The 20962-nt window shown below is 42.6% G+C and overlaps 1 protein-coding gene across 6 annotated transcripts in view; it reads left to right on the forward strand.

The window, feature by feature from the left end:
• LOC149307169 (leucine-rich repeat and immunoglobulin-like domain-containing nogo receptor-interacting protein 1) overlaps nucleotides 1–20962 on the forward strand; it is a 444518-nt gene that overhangs the window by 399825 nt on the left and 23731 nt on the right. The window lies entirely within an intron of this gene.

Below are 20962 nucleotides of genomic sequence, written 5' to 3' on the forward strand. Positions count from 1 at the left end.
ACTGCACCACACCGCACCACACAAGATGCAATGCCAAAGGTGTGCAGAAAAGCCACAGCACCATGGCTATAGCGCCCTTTCCCCGGTGCAGAAAGGAGCCACTTTTTGCGTCTCTTTTATGTGCCGCGGAAAGGCGAGTTTGGGACTGAGGTGTACATTTGCCATGGCCCTGATCTGGATCTAAAATAGGTGGCTGCAGGCCGCTCCTTAGGGAAGGTCTGTATAGCTCCTTAGTCTGAAAGATGCTACAAGATCCCTTTGTATATTGATATTGGAGACTAACATAGCTGTGTCTTTGAATGGAAAAATATAGTTCTTCAAGTAACTGGACCTGAGGTCTTGATAGGTCTTTATAGGTCTTTATAGGTTATAATCAGCACTTTGAATTGGACTAGCAGCAACTCCCTGTAGCCAGACCCAGTTAACAGAAAAGAAAGGGAAATAATTGACATTTAAGGCGGGGGAAAGGATAGCAAGAAAGAGAAGAAGGCTGTGAAAAAAGGAAACTTGAGACATCTTTTGCAAATATCTCTTGGAAGCCTAGCCAAATGTCTTTAAAGGGCAAATTTACAATGCCCAGGAGTGCCAAGGGATATTTATAATGATTGGACAGAAACCTCTCCAGTCCACTTCATGCATCTGAGAAAGTAGGCTCATGTCTACGAAAGCTCATGCGACCAGCATCTTTCTTTTATTTAGGCACAAGATCCATTCGCATACACATTTTTTCCATATATATCTATCTGCCCATGTTTTGAGATCTGCTGGGAAGACTCTTCTCTTTCTCCCATCATCCCCACACAGGTATACCTGGTGGAATCCTGGAAAAGGTCCTTTTCAGTGACTATTCCCAGCGTCTGAAACTCCATTTTTAGAGAGATTAGTCTGCTAACCTTCCTTCCTATCCTTCTGTAGGAAGGTGAAGGATTTTGTTTGTTTCAGCCAGCCTTTGTAGAGAGATTCCCTTGAGAGAAAAGACCTTGCATAATGTGCTGCGTTGTCTATCGATTGTTTTGTTTTGAATGGTCATATTTCTAGCCAATTTTAATTTTATCGATAGTTTAATTACACTTTAAAATTTCACATGGCGTGAATTTTTTCATTTCTTTTAACTTTCGCCAGCTGCCTTGAGTCCCAAGTGGGAAAAGGTTGGGATGGTTGTGCATTTCCCTCCCCAGTTTTTTTCCCTTGCGGCTCAGAGAGCAGGCAAATCTGTGGCTCGCACGCAGAAGAGCCAGAGCTCAGAAACATTACCTTTGGGGACTTCACATTTTGCTTTTACCTTGGCATGGATGCTCTCTCACACACCGAGTGGCGCTTTCTTGGAGATCGCACACAGTGGTTAACATGCTGTCCGGGTTACGCCACCCATGTTGCATCAAAGTAAGACACTGCATGAGAGGTTCGGCTGATGAAAACTTTCAACAGGAGATTTTATATGTGTATTAAGATGGAGGGCAGGGAGTTGACTCAGCTGTTGAACAACAGGAAAACGTATAGCAGAAGGGTGGACAAAGTGGGATCCGTAGTCCACATGTAGTCTCCAAGGTTGTTTATTTTAGGCCCCAGTGCCCACGTAAATCCAACCTATGTTCCTTCATATGCGCATCATCTTGTCTTTCTGCTTCTTTTCTGTTATGAAAAATGAGGTAGTCCTGAGCTCTGGTTTCAACAACCAGTTGTTCAAGTATCAAGTATAAGTTTATTCAGTCGTTGACCAGTATCAAATATATAAATAAAATGATAATAAAATAATAATTGTACAGTACAATTATTAGAACAGGATTCAAAGACAAAATATCAGAGTCAAACACCATCAACTATCATCAGTTGTCACCAGCCAATTGGGGGCGCATTTTGCACATGATATAACAGAATTTTGCTACCTTAAGTACATCAATTGGGTCCTGATTGTCCAAAAGATATCGTAAATAAAAGGTATCAGTATGTCTGGAATATCTGATTAAAAGAGCAGTAATCAGCTGATGGCGAATATCCTTATAGAATTGACAATACAAAAGAACATGGGATGTAACACCAGCATCACAAGAGCAAAACCGAGATTCATAGGGTATTTTCCTGTATTTCCCTTCTAATATTGCTTCTAACAACAGCCACTTTTAAGTTAATGTGATCCCTTCTAGGTGAGAGGGTAACTTGTACATTGAAATTAGAAACACAGTTATTCTTAAGTATTGATGGACCACAACCCACAAATCCTGGAGAGAGAATGGTACTTATGCCATTGTTGGAAATTTTCCAGGAATGGGTTGTAAGGTGCTAGGCTGGTGGTGGACTCTCCATCTTTGAAGGTCTTTAAACTGAGATTGGAGAGGCATGTTGCAGGGATGCTTTAGCTGTACATACCTGCATAATAGGAGCTGGATCTAGATAGCATTTGTGGCCCCTTCCAAATCTTAAGATTCAATTATTCTGCCTTTCCCTTGCTCTCTGAAGGACTCTTGCCTTTCTTTTTTCATCTTCTTCAGGGTGCATACCATCAGTTTTCTCCCTCTGTCTCTCTTTCTCTCCTATAAATACTGTTAATTTCCTAGCCTGCACCTTAACTGGATTGGTCTCTGATGGAGAATTCTTTTGGGAAAGCCAGGAGCAGAATTTGTTCCATTCCACTGAGTCTTTTCAGGCTGTTTTTAAGGTGTTCTGGTGTATGAAAGCCAAAGCAGCTTTGGAGGCCCTTGAGACCGGTCACTTTGCTGGCACCATTTCTTTGGAAGCCTGAACTGTGTTTCTAAATGCTCTACTGTACTTTGAAGTTATTGCAATGCTAGAAATGTAGGAGTGGAAGGAAAATTTCATTGGGGAGGTAGAATTCTAACTTGGGAGCCATATTTTCATTTTCTCCACCGTAGCTACATCCCTGCTTTACACAAATCAAGATTTTAACTCAAGGTGCCACTGTAATGGTATTTATGGCTCTTTTCTCAGGAATCCCAGGAATGGATTAGAGTTCACTAGCTAAGAATTCTTTCACCAGACTACAAATCCCATGCTTCCTTGGGATAGAGGGGGTTGAAGTGGTACGGAAGTGATATAGCTTTGCAAAGCAGATGCACTCAGGTCAACCTGCAGTCTTAAGTGGTGTTCATAACAATTGTTCTGTAACAATAACTTCCTAGGAATGGATGGTTCAGAAATAGAATCCCTTTGAGGCAGGAACCAAGGGGTTATTCACACTGTGAAAATAATCCAGGATGAATCCGGGTTGAGTCTCCGTAGTTCACATGCTTTCCGAATGCATCTGATTAAGCTTGGGAGTGCGCTGCCAACCTCCCCCCCCACCCCCCACTTAATCCAGGATAATCGATATTGGGCTTTTCCCTAAGTTTTAAAAAAAAGTTCTGCATTTTCAGTAGTGTGAATAACCCATGTGAATAGACCCAGGATAAAACACTGCATGCCTTGAACATGCTCCAAATGCATTCCCATCGTCGACTCTATCTTTATTCAAATGCTTGCAAGTGTGAGCAACTAAACTTGCAGCAATGTGCATTGATGCCGTTCCATAGCATGAATAACAACCCCATATTGCATGGGTGAGATGAGTCGCATCATCTTGCTGAAAAAACAACAGCGTCTGAATGACCCCTAAGTGAGCTGGACAGTCTGCAAAGACTCCAGAGGAATCCCTCTGCTTTCTGCATCTCACTTCCGAGGCTGCCTGTTGTCACTTGCAGGAGGTGACTTATGAGCTCCTCTAGGGAAAACCATTGAGTTCATCTGCCATTACTTCCTCCAAATGAGCTGATTTGTGCTCGTTTCTCAAAGGCAGTAGCCATCTCCCACTCTTCTAATGGAAACCCCATCCCACTTTTCTGTTTTGGGTTTAATCTGAATGTATGCACTTTCCCTGTGATTACTTTTTATTGCCATTCAGCCCAGGGTGAATTCTCTGGCATGATTATCACTGTCATCTTTGTTATCAAGCGGGGGAAGCTGCATCTCATTCTTGCGGCGAAAACAACCCAAATGGAGAATACTATTCAAGGGGTATGCCTATCCTTTCCATTCTCTCTATGCATGTTTTGTTGTTGCTGCTGCTCTTGTTGTATGTTTTCAAGTCATTTCTGACTTGTGGTCCCCGACAACAGGGACATAACCAGACACTTTTTTGATCCTGATCCACACTCCATAAGGCACAGAATGACCATACAGGGGAGGCTGTATGATAAGGTGTGGGGTGGCCTATGACTAAGCCTAGATCATGCAGACTGCATTAAACTGAGCCATACCAAAGTGCACGTGATAAATGTCATGCTCCATAACAGTGGTGCCACCTTCTCAAAACAGCTCCCTCTGCTTTTGTTCTGATAGGCCCATGATCTTCCCGTGCTGAAGTCAACTTGAGTTCATATCATTGTGGGTTTTGTTACACATCGTGCTTCGTATCTGGTACAGATGATGACTCAACATTCACAAGCTTTCCGCCTATTGTCTAAGTGGCTTGGACTCCTTTTGGACCCCAAAGCCTTTCATTTCCAAAATGCTATTAGCATACCTTGAAGTTAATTTTTTTTTAAAAGGAATCTTATTTGTTTGTTTGTTTGTTTGTTTCTGTCTCCCAACAAGTAAAAATCTGATGGTGGTTGTTGTTGTTGTATGCCTTCAAGTTGTTTCTGACTTATGGTCTCCCTATGGCAACTCCTATCACAGGGTTTTTTTTGGCAAGATTTGTTTGGAGGTGCTTTGGCATGACTTCCTCTGAAGCTGATACAGTGTGACTTGCACCAGGTCACCCAGTGGGTTTTCATGGTCAAGCAAGGAACTGAACCCTCATCTCCAAAGTCCTAGCCCAACACCCAAACCACTGCACCATGCAGGTTCTTTTTTTAGCTATGCTTTATAATTTAAAACTGTATAAAATCATTGCAAGGCATAGCTATAAAAATTCAGCAAACACATGCCATTAGAAACTGCTTCTGCACCACCTGCTAAGCGATCAAATGTTTTGAAAGCAGTGATGTATTCAAGTCTTTTACTCCAAGTCTCAAATCCCTATCTTCAACTCACATCGAGTCTCAAGGCCTTGCAAGATACATTCAAGTCTCAAGTTGAATCTAGGATCCAACTTTTAACAGAAAAAAAGAAGGTGGGGTGCATTTCTCAGAGAACAGCAAGTATTGGGCTTGAGGTGGGGGTTGAGGTCTGCTTAGTTGCCTGTCTCTGCTATACATTAGAGGAGCTTTCTAAAGCTTTTGAAAAGATTTCGAAGCATCCTTCCATCTCAAGCCCATTGCTTAACACATTTGCTGTTCCCCTCCACAAAACATGCCCCATGCTCTGGGGATGGACCTTGCCTGCTGCTGAGAGTGAATGATGCCGGCAAGTTGGTCATTAAAAATATACAAGTCATTGGTCAAGTCAGTGCATTATTTATTGCCGAGTTGAAATCTTGATTTTGCCACTTTATGTAGGGTCACCATTTTACTGTGCTATCGTATTCATTTATTTTAATTTCATTTCATTGGATCTAAGCATCCATGGATTTTGTTATCCACGGGGCTTTTTGAACCAAATCCCAGTTGATATCAAGGGCCCACTGTACCCCAAATAATCCTAATGTGAAGGGCAAGAGTTCACTATTTTCTCCCTTCTACCTTCTGCTGAATCAACAGACTGCAATCTATTCCATAGACTAGACCCCATTCCTAACTGCATTTAGGCTTTGTTGGACCAGATTGGTGGTTGTTGTTGTGTGCCTTCAAGTCATTTCTGACTTATGGCGATCCTACGGCGAACTTATCATGTTTTCTGGCAAGTTTCTTCAGACGGGAGTTACCCTTGCCATCCTCTGAGGCTAAAAGAGTGGGACTTGCCCAAAGCCATCCAGTGGGTTTACATGGCGGAAGCAGAATTCGAATCCTGGTCTCCAAAGTCATAGTCATAGCTCAAAGCAGTACATCATGCTGGCAACCAGATAGTTGCATAGAAATCTAACCTCCCTACCATTACTCCAGTGAACACATCCAGGAACAAGAGAAGTTTTTAAACTGAATGAGAACAACCACATAAAATGATCTGTAAGGTACAGTCAATACAATTTACCCAAGGACAGAAGATGTTTATCAGACAAAAGGCTGCTCGGTTGGGTGGTCTGGCCACACACTTCAAAGCAATCGAAAAAAGCTGGTTAGGGTTTTCTTAGAACAAGGTGTTCAGTGTATCAAAGACCTTCCATGCATGTCACATACAAGCTTGGTCTACTGAGCATTGGCCACACGCATGTTTAGCATTCTGAGCTGAAGAACTCATGGAGAAAACTGCACTCAATTCATAATAAAGCTTAGCATTTGCAAGCTGAAAAAAATCATGTACAAAGCTAGCCCATGATGGCATCGAGGACCAGCATCAGATAGATATTGTTGAGCCCAAGACTTGTTAAGCCAGAATCCTTTTGGTATCTTATCCACCTGTGGTACAGGATCTCAATCATTATCCTGTCAGAGCTTGTGAAAGTAACTTTTCAGGACTATAAATCCCAGAACAAACTGCTGCTCTCAGCAGCCCATCACCAGTGGTGAGGAACGCTGGGAGTTGCAGTACAACCACATCTAAAATGCAGGATTGTTCCGATCCCTGGCCTCAAGACAGGAGGAAAGCCTTTACTCTCCTATAAAAGCTTTTATGCTATTTTAAGTTAGAGGGTTTTTAAAAAAATCAAAGGAGCTTATTTAATGACACTTTAACTTTTGTGGTTACCAGTAGTTCAGCTGTACTTTTGTTATCATCTTTGACTCTCCCTTTTGGAAAAACATATGCCTGCCTGGCAGCGGGTTGGAGTAGATAGCCCTTAGGATCCCTTCTAGCTCTAAGGAGTTTATCACATGAAGAAGATTGGGAGTTTATCCCACAAATATCCCGGAAACATCACGTAATTACGCGAGACAGTTTCACATGACGTCGCACAAAACCCGCCATTAACGTGGTCACAAAGAAGCATTAACTTTTTACTGCCAGGATTTCAGCGCCCATGCATTTCCAATATCACTTTATTTGCCCAATTGGGCGAGTGATTATCACATGCAATTTCTCGCCATTTTTGCTTTATTTGTGGGATGCTTTAAATGCACCTCAATCTCTGTTTAATGCTGAAATTAGCCCCAGTGTGATAAACCCCTAAGATTCTTTTATTCTAAGGGTGCAGGGTGCAGGGGGTCATATTGGCCCTGGATCTTTTGAACCCCATCAACACATCCCCTACCTCTTGCCTTTAGGAAATAAGAGACATTTTTTCTTACTTAAAGAAAAATATCAACTTTAGAGAAGGCATAAAAGGAACAAAATGGATCGACTGCATGGTCAATTTCCTGGGTTTGTAAAGGCAGAAAGCCCACCTCTGTTTCTAGATTGCAACATTGATATCTGATGGCTCTTGTGTCATTGAGGTCATGACTCTGTTCCAGGTTTTGGTCTGAACTTGCCGGGACTAACAGAATTGCTGAACCCTGTCCCCCAAATAGATTCAACTCCTTGGATAGGCGAAAAAGCTCAGACTGTAACCCAAAGTGGGTTTACTGTCCTGCTAACATGCAACCCATCAGCCAACACTGGGTCACCATTACCAAGTCTGGCCTTAACATTATAAACCCACTAGAGGACCTGGGTGTGTCACACTGTCTCAGCCTCAGAGGAATGCCAGTGGCAAACCTGCTCTGAAGAAACATGCTAAGAAAAACCCATGAAAGGGTTGCCATAATTCAGAAATGACTTGAAGGCACACAACAGCAACAACCTGCCATTAGGCAGAGCGTGGCAACTCCAGGCTTTAAGTGAGTGGTTCCCAAAGTTTGATCTTCCAGGTATTTTGGACTTCAGCTTCCAGAAGCCCCAGTCAACTTGGTCAACAGTCAAGAATTCTGGAACAGAAGTTCAAAACACCTGGAAAAACAACATTTGGAAACCAGTGCTTTAGGGGATCATGAAAAGAAAGCTTTTTTTGTGGTCTACTTTTCCACCGTTGTATTTTGCTTCTACTGCCAGAGGTGGAAAGAGATGCTGATGGATTTTTTCTCCCTCCGGTGCCAAAGCAACTGAGATGGGTCGGGTACCAATCCTCTTGCATAGCTTTGGAGAGAGAGAGGGAAAGGAGGGTGCCCTTGGCTACAAGGCAGCAAAAGATCTCCTTCTCCCTCCCCTTTGTTTGCTTTGTTTTGCTTTCCCTGTTGCACCGTCATAAGGATGAAAAGGGAAGGCAACTGTGGCTGAGCACAGTTCATTTTTATCACATCGATTTTAGCATTGAATGAAACAATAATAACAAATACGGACAACACTATAAATAATGTAAACTGAAACAAACAAGAGACACAGGGGAAAGGCTTGAGGGGGTGGAGAGGATATTGGCATGGATGTAAAAACCATCCTGGAATCAGGGAAATGGCAGCGACCAGGCTCAGCCCTCTGTCTGCCTTCTCTCCCTTTTCCTCCTCCACTCCCACCTTTCTCTTCTTCCTTCATCCTTTTTCTCTTGATGTTTGCAGGACCTGTCATATTGCATTACATTGGTTTACGGTCAGCCCTCCATATTCTCAAATTCACCCATCCACGGCTTGAAAATACCCCCCCCCAATAAAAAAATCCCAAAAGCAAACCTTGAAACACATACACACACACTTGTATTTTTATCTTACTCTCTGTGTATGTGTATTTTGCAAGAATGATCTAATAAGGGTACATATATAGTAACTGAGGAACATTGATGCCAAAATGTCTTGCTCAGATTTTATATATTTACAGTTAATAATAAATAATAATAAAATAAAAATTTTATTTATATACCGCTTTTCTAAAAAATCAAAGCGGTTAACAACAAGTGCAATTCACAACAATAAAGCAACATCAAACATTAAAACATCTACATCATCTCATAAGCAACAATAACATCAATAGCAATAAAAACCAAAACACATGACAGCTCAACAATGCTGTCTGGAGGAGAAGGGGAGCATCACAGGAGTCAGGAGTCAGGGTATGCCTGCTCGAAAAGGTGTGTTTTCAACCCCTTCTTGAAGCGGTCTAAGGAGGTGGCCGAGCGGAGCTCGTCGGGAAGCGAGTTCCAGAGTTTTGGGGCCAAGCTGGAGAAGGCCCTCTGGGTGGTGGTAGCCAATCTGACCTCTGTTTGTTAATCACTTCAAGAACTCTGGTTTTGAAGGTGACACAGAAGCAGTGGAAGATACCATTTTTAAAATTTAAAAAAAGACAAAACGTAAATAGGTAAGAAAAAGAAAAGAAAGATGTTGTAAGAGAATATGGCTTTTCTTCCACAATTTTGCTCTTCCAAAATTCTCTGTCTGCAGAACTTTCTCAGATACAGATGTATGTGCTATGTGGTGTGTGTATTGTTATTGTTGTGTATCTTCGAGTCATTTTTGACTTATGGCAACCCTAAGGTGAACCTATTGTGGGGTTTTCTTGGCAAGATTTGTTCAAAGGAGGTTTGCCATTGCCTTCCGCTGAAGCTGAGAGAATGTGACTTGCCCAGGGTCGCCCAGTGGGTTTATGGTGATTAACCACATCCTTCTGGGACCCAGGACCAAGCTTGGAGAAGTGCTATTGGTTTGCTTTTTAAACATGCACACATGCAAGGAGAACCCCGCCTTGCCCCTGAACAAACCTTTCCAAGAAAACCCCATGATAGGATCAGCTTAACATCACCATAGGTTGGAAATATTTTGAAAACGCACAACAGCAGACAACAACACACGCATACATACACGCACATAGCACATAGGTCTGTATATGAGAAAGTTCTGCGGACAGAGAGTTTTGGAGGTGTAAAATAGTGGAAGAAAAGCCATATTCTGCTTCGACATCTTTTTTCCTTTCTTTTCTTTTTCTTACCTATTTTCCTTTTGTCCTTTTTTAAAAAATGGTATCTTCCACTACCACTGTGTCACCTTCAAAACCAGAGTTCTGTATCACTGCCTATTTTTTCCTCCCCTTCTTTTGCTCCTGGCCCATTTATTTTGAAAGCAAAGTGATTGCACAATCATCCAGAACCCCTGAATAGCTGCAGAGGAAAAGAGCGCATGAAAACACTCCAGTGACCAAGGTCTCCTTTAGATGTGACAAAGGAAAACAGGCTTTGTGGAACAGATAAGACATGGTGTGCTGCTTCCAAGGTGGGAGGGAAGCCCAAAGATGCTTTGTTACCAGGCATTATACCCCAGCTGCTCCAGTTTTCCTTCCTTCTGCTTCCTGTGCCTTCTCTATGATTTGGTGTTGTTGCTGTTGTTGTTGTTGTTGTTGTGTACCTTCAAGTTGTTTCTGACTTATGGAGACCCTAAGGTGAATTATTATCTTTCCTCTTTCTGACCAAATACAGTTGGCACTAATATCAACATATACTTTGTCCATGGATTCAAGCATCAATTGCTTGAAAATATTCATCTCTCTCTCTCTTTTTATATATATATATATATATATATATATATATATTTCAAAAAGCAAATCTTGGTTTTACCATTTTATATAAGAGACACCATCTTACTATACTGGGCCCTTGTTATCCACTGGGGTTTGGTTCCAGGACCCCCCATGGATAACAAAATCTGTGGATGCTCAGGTCCCATTAAATACAATGGCATATCAAAATGGTGTCCCTTATGTAAAATGGCAAAATCATGTTTTTATATTTGGAATTCATACTTTTTTGAATATTTTCAAGCCATGAATGCTTGAATCCATGGATAAAAAATCCATGGATAAGGAGGGCTGAATGTATGTCATTTTGTTTAATGGGACTTGAGCATCCATGGATTTTGGTATCCACAAGGGCTTCTGGGATCAACCCCCAGTGGCTACCAAGAGCCCATGTTTGTATGTATTAATTGTGTGTATGTGTGTGTGTGTGTGTGTGTGCACACGCATGTGCGAGCACACACACATACACACACACACACACACACACACACACGGCAAACAAACCAAATCATTCCTGCTTGTGATATATACTTCTCTAGTTTTCTACAGACAAAGTAGTGTTGTTGTTTTCTGCAAAAGAAAGGTTGCTCCAAGTTTGAGTCACAATTTCCAAGAAGCTATCCAAAAATGCAGAACATATTTTGGGGATAGGCTTCAGCATCCTGGCTAGTTCCTTTCAAGTTTGGACTAAAAACCAGAGCAGAGTCACTACAACTCCGTGACCTGGAAGCTACCAGCTGCCACACAGGAGTTGGCATTCAAATTGGCAATGCCTCACCTACTCTCTGAAATTAGACAGCTAGGGAAGAGCTGCTCTTGGTGCAGACCAGCTCTTTGATAGAGCCGAGTTTCTACCACTGTACGCACACCTTGCAGGCATTGCTTAAAATCTAAAGGCGCCATCTCCACATTGACGGAGCCGGGATTGTTTTGATTGGGCATCACTGAACTGCCACAATAACCACATTGGTGTGACAGATCAAGTACTCTCAGTGCAAAGCTTAAGCATCCTTGTGTTGACAGGCTGCTGCTGTCTTCCTGGATCACACTCACAGCCGATCCGTCAGGTCGGTGGTTTCTTGCTGCACATTTCTTCCAACGATTCCTAGATTCAAAACAGGGACAATCTTCCTACAGAAATCAAAAATTGGGGGGAGAGACATCTATGCCATACTAATCCTTCTGTTCAAACCTAAGTGGTCTTCGACATTGTAAAAATAATAAAATATGTCACTGAGAATGTAACACATAAAATGATGCTCTTTGGTATGTGTATGAGATTTAGAGAGCCAGCCTTTGCATGCTTAGCAGGAAATGACAGCTGGGTCCAGGGCATCACTAGGAGGGTACAGGGCATGTGGACCACACTGGGTCTTTTTAAAAAAGACCTGCCACCACCAGCCAGGGCACCTCTGCCAAGGTGGGAAGATGCCCCTATTGCAATGCAGCGCCCAGAAAGGGAGGGCAAGGCAGTCCGTTGGCTCACCCGCCTGTTCTTCCAGCTGCCCAGGTCTCTCCATTGCTGACCAGGAGGGCAAGACAGTGGGAGGGAAAGGGGGCTGACTGCTTCTGTTGCCACTGCCACCCTAGTGATGCCACTGGCTGGGATCTGTTGGCGAATTATGATGGTGTAAATCAGACTTAGACCATCACAACTTACTTTTTTGGACCTTGTTGGTGGTCAGAATTCTTCACCAACTGTGCAGTGACCAAACCCATCTCCCAAATCCAACTTTTAAGTGATGCAGGCCTGACCCAGCATGTCCATTTCTATGTTGCTGGTAAGTGGATGGGGCTCAGCAGAGATGCACCTAGCCAATATCCTATAGTTGGGCATGCTACAAAGATGTCACTGATGATTCTATGATCTGCAGGGTCCTTCCAAGGATCCACAGAGGCTGATGCAATCCATCCAACTATGGGAAAGTACCTGGACATGTCTGCTCTGATTTCCCCACTCTCTGATAATATGGAAATGACTGTGAAAAGGGCTCCATCCCCTTAAAGTTGGGTTTTGGGGGGCAATAACAGTGGGAGATGTAACTGTTGATACATATATACCAGATGTATATCTTGCAGTACAGAATTCCATCTCATATCTACGTTGTTTAGTGGGCCTTCCTCATAAGAAAGCATGCAGTGCGTAAGTATAACAACTTCATTTCATAAAGCAATAAATGACAGAAAGAGAGGCAGAGAGAGTACACACACTACAGACTGTCACACGCTATGCCACCTAGACATCTACTTCTTTTCTTTCCTTCCATTTTCGGCAATCTCAAAAAGAAGGGGAAATTGAGTTTTAAAAAAGAAAGCACACATTTTGTAGTTTTATGCAGTCACTGTACTAAGAACTAGCACCATTGCTCATTGAGTTAAAATTTGTAACAACACTGACAATATTTCAAAACATTTGTGTGTCTAAAAGGTGCACAGGAATTGTCATCCACTAAAACTGTAGATTCTCTCATATTAAAAGATGTATACATCTAATTTTCTGTTCTTGGAAGCTGCTGGGAGTGGTGATTTTTCATGAAAACAAACTACAGTCCCATCTACCAACAACTCCCAAGAACTGGAAGCAGATGGCTTTGACCTCTGCTTCTTGCAGTTCCATTTCCTAGGACTGGTGCAGGCCAAGGTGGATGCTGGGGTTAAAAAACTGGTCCCTGGAATCTATCCACTTCTGTTCAAAGGACTCAGGGATGTCAGCTGAAAACTGAAGAATGGGCTACATGCAATAGCAATTTTGTTTTAAAGGCATCTTCAAAAGGTAATATAAGGACTGTGTTATCAGAAAACAGGGATTGTCCCTGGTAAACAGAGAAAGTGGGAGCATATGTTGTCATCCTGTCATGGTCTATTATGCCATCATTGTACAGCAACGATAATTTGGCCTGTCCAAAAATCTCTGCTTAACCATCCTTGTTGCTATGACATTGTGTTTATGATGTTGTCTCTTACTCCTGAGAGGCTCAGATTTGGACTAGGAAAGCATTGTGCACAGCAGTGGAATAAGCTCAGAACCAAAAAGACTATCCTTAAGGAGCTTACAGGTTTAAGTCCACTGAGTTACGCCCCCACAGATGTGAGTGTGCAGACTGGTCCTATCATTAGGTAGAAGGAGGAAAGTGCCAGGTGACAGATGCTATGGGGGCAAACAGCTTCATTTCCCCTCCTCTCACTGTTGTTTTCATCCTGTCTATTAGAGCACAGACAATTTTGTTTGCCTATTACATGTTAAAAGGCATTATGGTCCACGGATCATACATCATACTAAGTGAACTTCTGTGAGGTTCCTCTTCTATGGGGGTGTCTCTTTTCAGCACACTTCCAGTGTGAACCCCATGGCTGTTTGGTGGCTGGTGGAGGGCAGGGGGCATTCTGGCAGCATCTGACTGTAGTTCTGTGGGTGAGGAGCAAAGAGAAGACCCCACCAAGCTATAGCCAGAAGTGACATCCAGGCAAGGGCGTCACTAGGGGTGGACTGCACAAGGGGATGCCTCAGAGAGAAGTGTCACTCATTGCGCTGATGGAAAGGGGCTGCTTTCTGGGCCTGGTGGGAAAGTCAGCCTCCTCCCTTTCCATGCAGCTAACAGCTCCGTCAGACCCAGAAAGGCTATGAGGTGGTAGCCGCTACTTCCAGGTCTGCAGGACTTACTGCCCAAGTGGGAAAGTGAGTATTCTCTCTTTGCCACAAAGCCAAAAGCTGTGACTTGCATGCATATTTAAAAATTCTCAGTGACAGAGCTTGTGTGCCTCACCACACTACCACCTTTTGGAATCTGTACATTAGACTGGAGAGAGCCCCTTTTGGTCCTTTGCCAAAATGGGGTGGCCTTGTACATGTAAGAGATGGGACACTAGACTGATGAACTGTCTTGTGTAATCTAATCCATGAAGGTGGCACTGCAGGTGCCTTTTTAAAAACATAAAACCTGTTGGACCAGATCAAAAGCCCATCTAGTTCAATGTCCCACTTTCTGCAGTGGCCACCCAGTTGCCTGCATGGAAAGCCCACAAGTAGAATGTGAAGGCAATGAATAACCCTTTCTCACTGCTGACCCCTAGCAACATGTGTACAGTGGCATACTGAAACATTCATGGCTAATATCTGGTATATCTACTTTTTGACTCTCGTGGCTGCACATTGGTATGATAGTCATTTTCGTTCTGTTAGGGAGATGTCCATTGTAGCAGGGTTGGACATGTTGTGCCTCCCAAGATGTTGGATTGCAGTTTCTGTCATCTCTCACTATTGGTTTAGGCATCAAGGATTAAACCCTATTCCCAATATAGTTTCAGCACTTTGGATAGTTCTTTTAAAGTTCTAATTCACCACCCCATTTGTATGGGAAACCTGGACCCTCATAGTCAATATGTCTACTCTACTTGGGATTAACAACTAGATTTAGGTCACAAAACATGGTCAGGCAAAGCATGGCCCTCCAGATGTTGTTGAACTGCAATTCCCAGTATTCCCTAACAGTGGCTATGATGGCTTGAGTCAATGGAAATTGGAAAATCACACACTATCTACTGGTGGCTCCCATGTTCATGAAGCAGTGAGCCCACTCCAGATTTTAGTGTGCAATTTAAAGGCAACTTTCAAAGGATTGAGTCCTGCCTCCAAGCAAGGTTCAACACACTGGATAGATGTGGTTGCCATCTTATGAACATAGGTGCCACCAGGTGGTACTGCCAGAAGCATCTCTCCTTGTGGTCTTTCAGCAACATCATTCTCCGCCTGATGACACATCCAACAATGTTATCAAGATGACTTTAAGACTCCTTCACGCTCCTGGTAATCTGGCTGTACTTATGGCGTTAAGTTAATCAAGTCATATCAGCAATGTCTGCCACTTTTGGCATCCCGACCGTCTCGGCCGAGAACACCTTTTTTGCCTGCGAGTTATCAAAAAGAGTCCTGTTATCGCTGCTGCAATGTTCCAACTGTCTGAAGTGTGCTAGGTGATAACTGTGGCTTGAGGATGTTGCCGTCAGATAAGCCCACCGATAGAACGTGGCGATCGGCTAAAGGCTTGCTCCGTCATGCCTTCCTCCTTCCACAGCCCTGTTCTGTAGCTGCATTAAGACTGATCCAGCATCAGCCCTTTGCATAATTAAAATGGCGTCACATTAATTAGGAGGTTATTTTAGGGAATATGCCATGAGAATGCAAATGTATCCAGGAGAATCTTCCCCTGCTCTGAATTAAACATAACTAATGGAAAGCTATCTTCAGTGAAATTAATTGCAGTTTGCTTGTAATCCTGCTGATGCTCTCGCTTTTCCTCATCTTGGGGGTGAATCAGAGCTCAGAGGAGGGGAATTGTTTTTTAACTACAACTCCCAGAATTCTTGCTGGTCAGCAGAGCTATTGGACACTGACTAGGGGATTTTGGGAACTATAGTAAAAAAAAAAGCTAACTTTCCAAACTGTATTTGTGGCTGTGATGTTTCATTTTAAGGTACCTAAGAGTCATCTGGCCTCACTACCCTAAGGGCATCAGATCCTGTCTTATCTTGGAAGCTAAGCAGAATCAGCTTTGGTTAGTACTTGGGTGGGAGACCACCAGTGAATAATCAGGTGTTGCGGGCTATATTTCAGAGGAAGGAACTGGCCAAATCACCTCTAATTATTCCTTGCCAAAGAAAACCATATGAAATTCATGGGGTCACCATAAATCAATGAGCAACGTGAAGGCACATACACACAAACATGAATCTTTGCGCATTAATGCCTGCCACAGATGTTTTGGGTCAGATAAAAAAGAAAAAAGTAAAACTGGCAGGTTACAATCATTATGGTGTGTGTGAGAGGGGTATGTTTATGTGTATATACACATACACACACATGTGCACATATGGAGTGAGAGTAAGTGTACCTGGAAAACATGCCAGGAGTTTTTCACATAGCACCATAATTCGGCTTGAACTTCATGGGTCCATCCTTGGAATCCTGGGATTTGTAGCATTGGACAAGAGCTCTCTTGCTGAGAACTCTAAACACGCATGCATATCCCAGGATTTTATGGAAACAACCATGGCAGTTCAAGTAGAATCATAGTTGTCTAGTGCTAAAGGGCCTCTACTGAGAATATTCCACAGGCAAGTAGCTAAACCCAAGAAAGCCCTGTCTCCATGAGAAACTTCCCTCACCTCCAAAGGATGAAATACCCATATCTGGACTTACAAAGATCTTGTTAATAATGGAAAGGTTCGCCTAGGTGAAAGAAGTCCTTGAGATACTTCAGTCAATGGACCACATGTTAACAGTTGTACTGGTGGCCCCTCAAGGTAGTTGCAAGTACACAGCTGGCTCCGCCATAAAAGCCACCAGTCAGTATTATCTAGTATCAAAATTACTAGGTAGAAGTTATTGTGACATTCTTGTCTGGAAGAGCCAAGTACTGTAGCTGCCATTTCAAATTATATCACATTAAGCCATCATTGCAAACCATGGTTAAGAAAGCTATGGTTTGGTGTAATGCTGGAGTAGGGAAACTGTGGTTTGTTGTCAGCTGGCTTAACCTGAAAACAGAAATAAATATCTGCTTTGTATGATGTTTGAGTCAATAGATTATAATTATGGTCACTGCTATGTCTCTAGAGGCTGTTGCACCACAAGGACAGAAAGGGAAATTAAACATTGGCTCAGCTGTTTGTTTAGCACCGACAGCTCTGATTTTAAATTATAGTTGCACAAACTATTACTATTACTATATTTATAACTTACCCACCTAACTAAGGAGATCAAGATGGCTTCCAGAAATCCCCATCTCTCATTTTATTCTTGTAACATCTCTTTTAGGTAGGCTAGTCTGAGAGACCTCATGAATTTCATTTGGGGATTTTCATGTTATATGCACTACACAATTATAGCACTTTGATATTATTTTGTGACTCTGTCCCAAGGGATCCTGTGATTTGTAGTTTTGTGAGGTATATAGGATTCTCTGCCATAGAGCTCTAACTTTGTACTTTAGAAGAAGGCACTAGAAAATTCTAAGTATCTCTCTAAGCTACTGGCCCCAGGATCATCAAAGATAAGAATGGCTTTGTAACCATTAGCACTGCAGCAAACACCTATGATTGTATAGTATGGATATACCTTTGCTCTCTAAATTAAAATCTTGGTGATAATGGCTGAACTAAATGCACGTGAACACATTGCCAGATTCCACATTAAAACAAGTTCCTTCCAAATACCATCGCAAACTTCAAGGTTCCATAGAACTGTTCCTTATTATGGTTTTGTTGTTATTCCTTCAAGTTGTTTCTGACTTAGGACAACCCTAAGGCAACCCTGTCATGGGGGTTTTCTTGGCAAGATTTGTTCAGAGGAGTTTTTGCCATTGCCTTTATCTGAGAGAATGTGATTTGCACCGTCAACCAGTGGGTTTCCATGGCTAAGTGGAGATTTGGAACCTGGTCTCCAAAGCCGTAGTTAGTCCAACACTTAAACCATTACACCACTTTGGTGGCCTACTATAATTCAAAGCTCTGTGAACTATGGTTCCTTCTGCACCATCAGATTGGCCAAGAAGGGATGCTGTCAAAAGTCACCCATTCATTTTTGTGTTCACCATTATTATAGAATATATGGGAAGTCTGCAAATCTTCGCTGTGTTGCTAGCCTTCTGTCATATGGAACTTGCTTCACTGTGTACCTTCTGTCAGTTCCACTCATCCAGAACTGCCAGTACGTTTGACATTCACTTTTTTCTCCTTTTCCCCACTCTAACAAAGTCTTACAGAGTGGCATATAAGCCTGCCAAAATGGCTGCTTTGGATCTCTTCCGAGGTTCTAGAAAAACACATTCTGGGAATGTCATGTGTAGGTGTTACATGCTCTCAAACGACTGCCTATCAGAGGTCTAAAGAATCATCTCAACAGCTAGCTTTGGATTGCTTTGAAATAATTTACCAAGCTCCTTGACCTGGGAGAACAACAAATAATCTCTGGAATCCTGTTGATGCCTTCTACCTGCGTAGGTTCCTCTGCAGAAACGTTTGGTGGCGGTACCTTTGGCCGTAAATTTGGTGTCTCGCTTCAGTTGTGTAACAGTGTCATTCAACACAAGGTTTGCATGTAAAACATAATTCTACTTGCAGACATTGAGGAAGATTACTACATGCAGCTTTTAAACCAAGATTATACTTGCAAAAAGTGGCTTTGGCAATGCTTATCGTACAACAACACCTCTGGCCCATAGCTGTTAGGGCATCCTTTTCCTTTGACAGGAAAAACCCATCAATGAGCTGTCAATAGAACAAGTGCCCAACTTTGCTGCCAGGGCAGTTGTGTTATTCCCAGTTATGTGGTGTCAGTGTCTCTTCCTCTCAACTGGGACAGTAGCCCCAGTTGACTGATTCGAAAGACATGAGATATTGGGGCTCTGAACGTGGTATGGTTCCATAACACACACACACACCCCAACACAATTGCTGGAAAAACAGGGCTCATGCAATAAAGGCCTATATCAAGAAAACTGTGCTGTAGAACCTTGGGCAATAGTAACTGATGGAATTTGAGACAAACTGGATCTCAAAGGCACTAGCCTTTTATCTTTCAAATGGAATTTAAAGCTTATTGCCTGGTCTGAATCTCCCAGTACCCACATGACCAGAGGAAGAAGTGGCCCACCTGCATGAAGTGGCCCACTATATCATCTGAACAGAGGAGCACAACTACAACATCTTGACCAAATGCAGGGCTAGGACTAACATCGTCAAAATATTTTCCTCCTCCTGTATTAATTTTCACACCTTTGCCTGCTGAAGAAGTCAGTGGAGTTTCGAAAGCTTGCAACATGTATAATGTGCATTTGGGTTGGCCCAGTAAAGGTATCACTGTTTTGTGTATGTCATACTTTAGAGAATTCAATATTTCTCCTATGCTTGAACCCTGCAACACAGGCAGAAAGTTTTGTCCCTACACTGCAAAAATGAATGTGAGGCTAGGCCAGGGAAAGTCTTGATAACATGCAAGGTAGTTTCTTTTTCTTTGCTTGCATGTATTCAGACATGTGGTTACATGCGCATCCTGCAAGCCACCTGCAGAAATGAAATGCCCCACAGTTCCAACCCACCTTGACTGCCAGAGTCAAGTGAAAGTATAAATTGGAAGAGAGGGACTGGATCTATTTTATCAGTCAAACACTAGCTCAGGAGGGTTAATCCTCCCTTCAGGATATAGTAGGTGATAATGCAGGGGGGGAACAGTTTGTAGAGAGTGTGTTTTCTTAGGCCAGCTGTATACTTAGATATTTATCTCGCTTCTGTTATCTGCAAACATGAAAGGGACATGAGGGTGAATTCTTCAATCCTTTGGATTATGTGAGGAAAGAAAAAAAAGTTTACTGGTGGAATTTTCAGATGCAAATCTTGGCAACTTCAATGAAACAAATTATCTGGTCAAACTCATATGTCACCCATCTGATCTCACTTAAAATCCCCTTGGATTAAAATACAAACAGGCCATGCGTCCTTAACTTTTTCTACAAATGAGGGCCAGTTTGTGTGTTGTGTTGTTGGCCAAAGGCTTCTTAGGCTGCATTTGCACTGCAGAAATAATGCAGCCTGACATTGCTTTAACTGCCATGGCTCAATGCTATGGAATCTTGGGATCTGTATCTATCCAGCACCTAAAGGTATCCAAACCTTTAAGTGCTGGGTAAATAAAACCCGTCAAGTGCAGTTCTAATGAAAACGTTTAACCTTTCTTGGAGGTAGAAACCTCAAAGAGATTTCTCCCAGTCCCTTGGCTCCCTCTTCTTTAGGATTCCCCTTGTTCCTGCCACGGCAAGGCTCTAGACTAAATGACCCTTCAGATTCCTTCCAGCTCTATCTCTTGGCGAACCTTTTCCTTTATTGATCCGCCACTCACCCACCTCTTCTCTCTGGAAAAAATTGCTCTCCACTAACCTACTTTTAAGACACTTTCTTCAAGGGCTGGCATTCCTAGTGCTTCTCAACGGAGATGATACCATTGCTTTCTCCTTTTGCAAACTGTGTGTCTGGGGGGGGGGGATGTCTCACTCTTTAAACCATTTACTTGAGATGAAAAATACCGATCCAACAAAAACCTTTCATGGTACTAGCAAAGGAAAACCTTGATCTTTTGGATACAGGAATGTTTAACGGGCAAAGAGGTGACCACCAATGACCCCCACTACTCTCTTTCCCTGCTGTAAAATTGATTTCTCTCTTCCACCCCCTGGTCATCCTTTAGCCCTATCTCTAGGGCTTTGTACCAGGGCCAGGCTCTGCTGCCTTCACTTATTGATCATTCTGCAGTGTGTATTCTTTGTAGCTGGATCACTGAGGAGTGTGCAAGATGAGTGTGAGAAAATCTTAACTCATAGTGAAAAGGTCATGGTAATCTCACATATAAAAAAGGTAGAGTTATCAGGAGGGAGGAGAAATATGTGCATGGAGATAGTGCTTTGCCTTCTGGCTGCATCCAAATCCTGGCCGATTAGCAGGCTGAAGTGAAATTCCACCAAACAGTGATACC

Source organism: Sceloporus occidentalis, unplaced genomic scaffold, assembly GCF_023333645.1.
Source record: "Sceloporus occidentalis isolate IW3139 unplaced genomic scaffold, rSceOcc1.0.p SCAF_9, whole genome shotgun sequence".
NCBI classification, from domain to species: domain Eukaryota; kingdom Metazoa; phylum Chordata; class Lepidosauria; order Squamata; family Phrynosomatidae; genus Sceloporus; species Sceloporus occidentalis.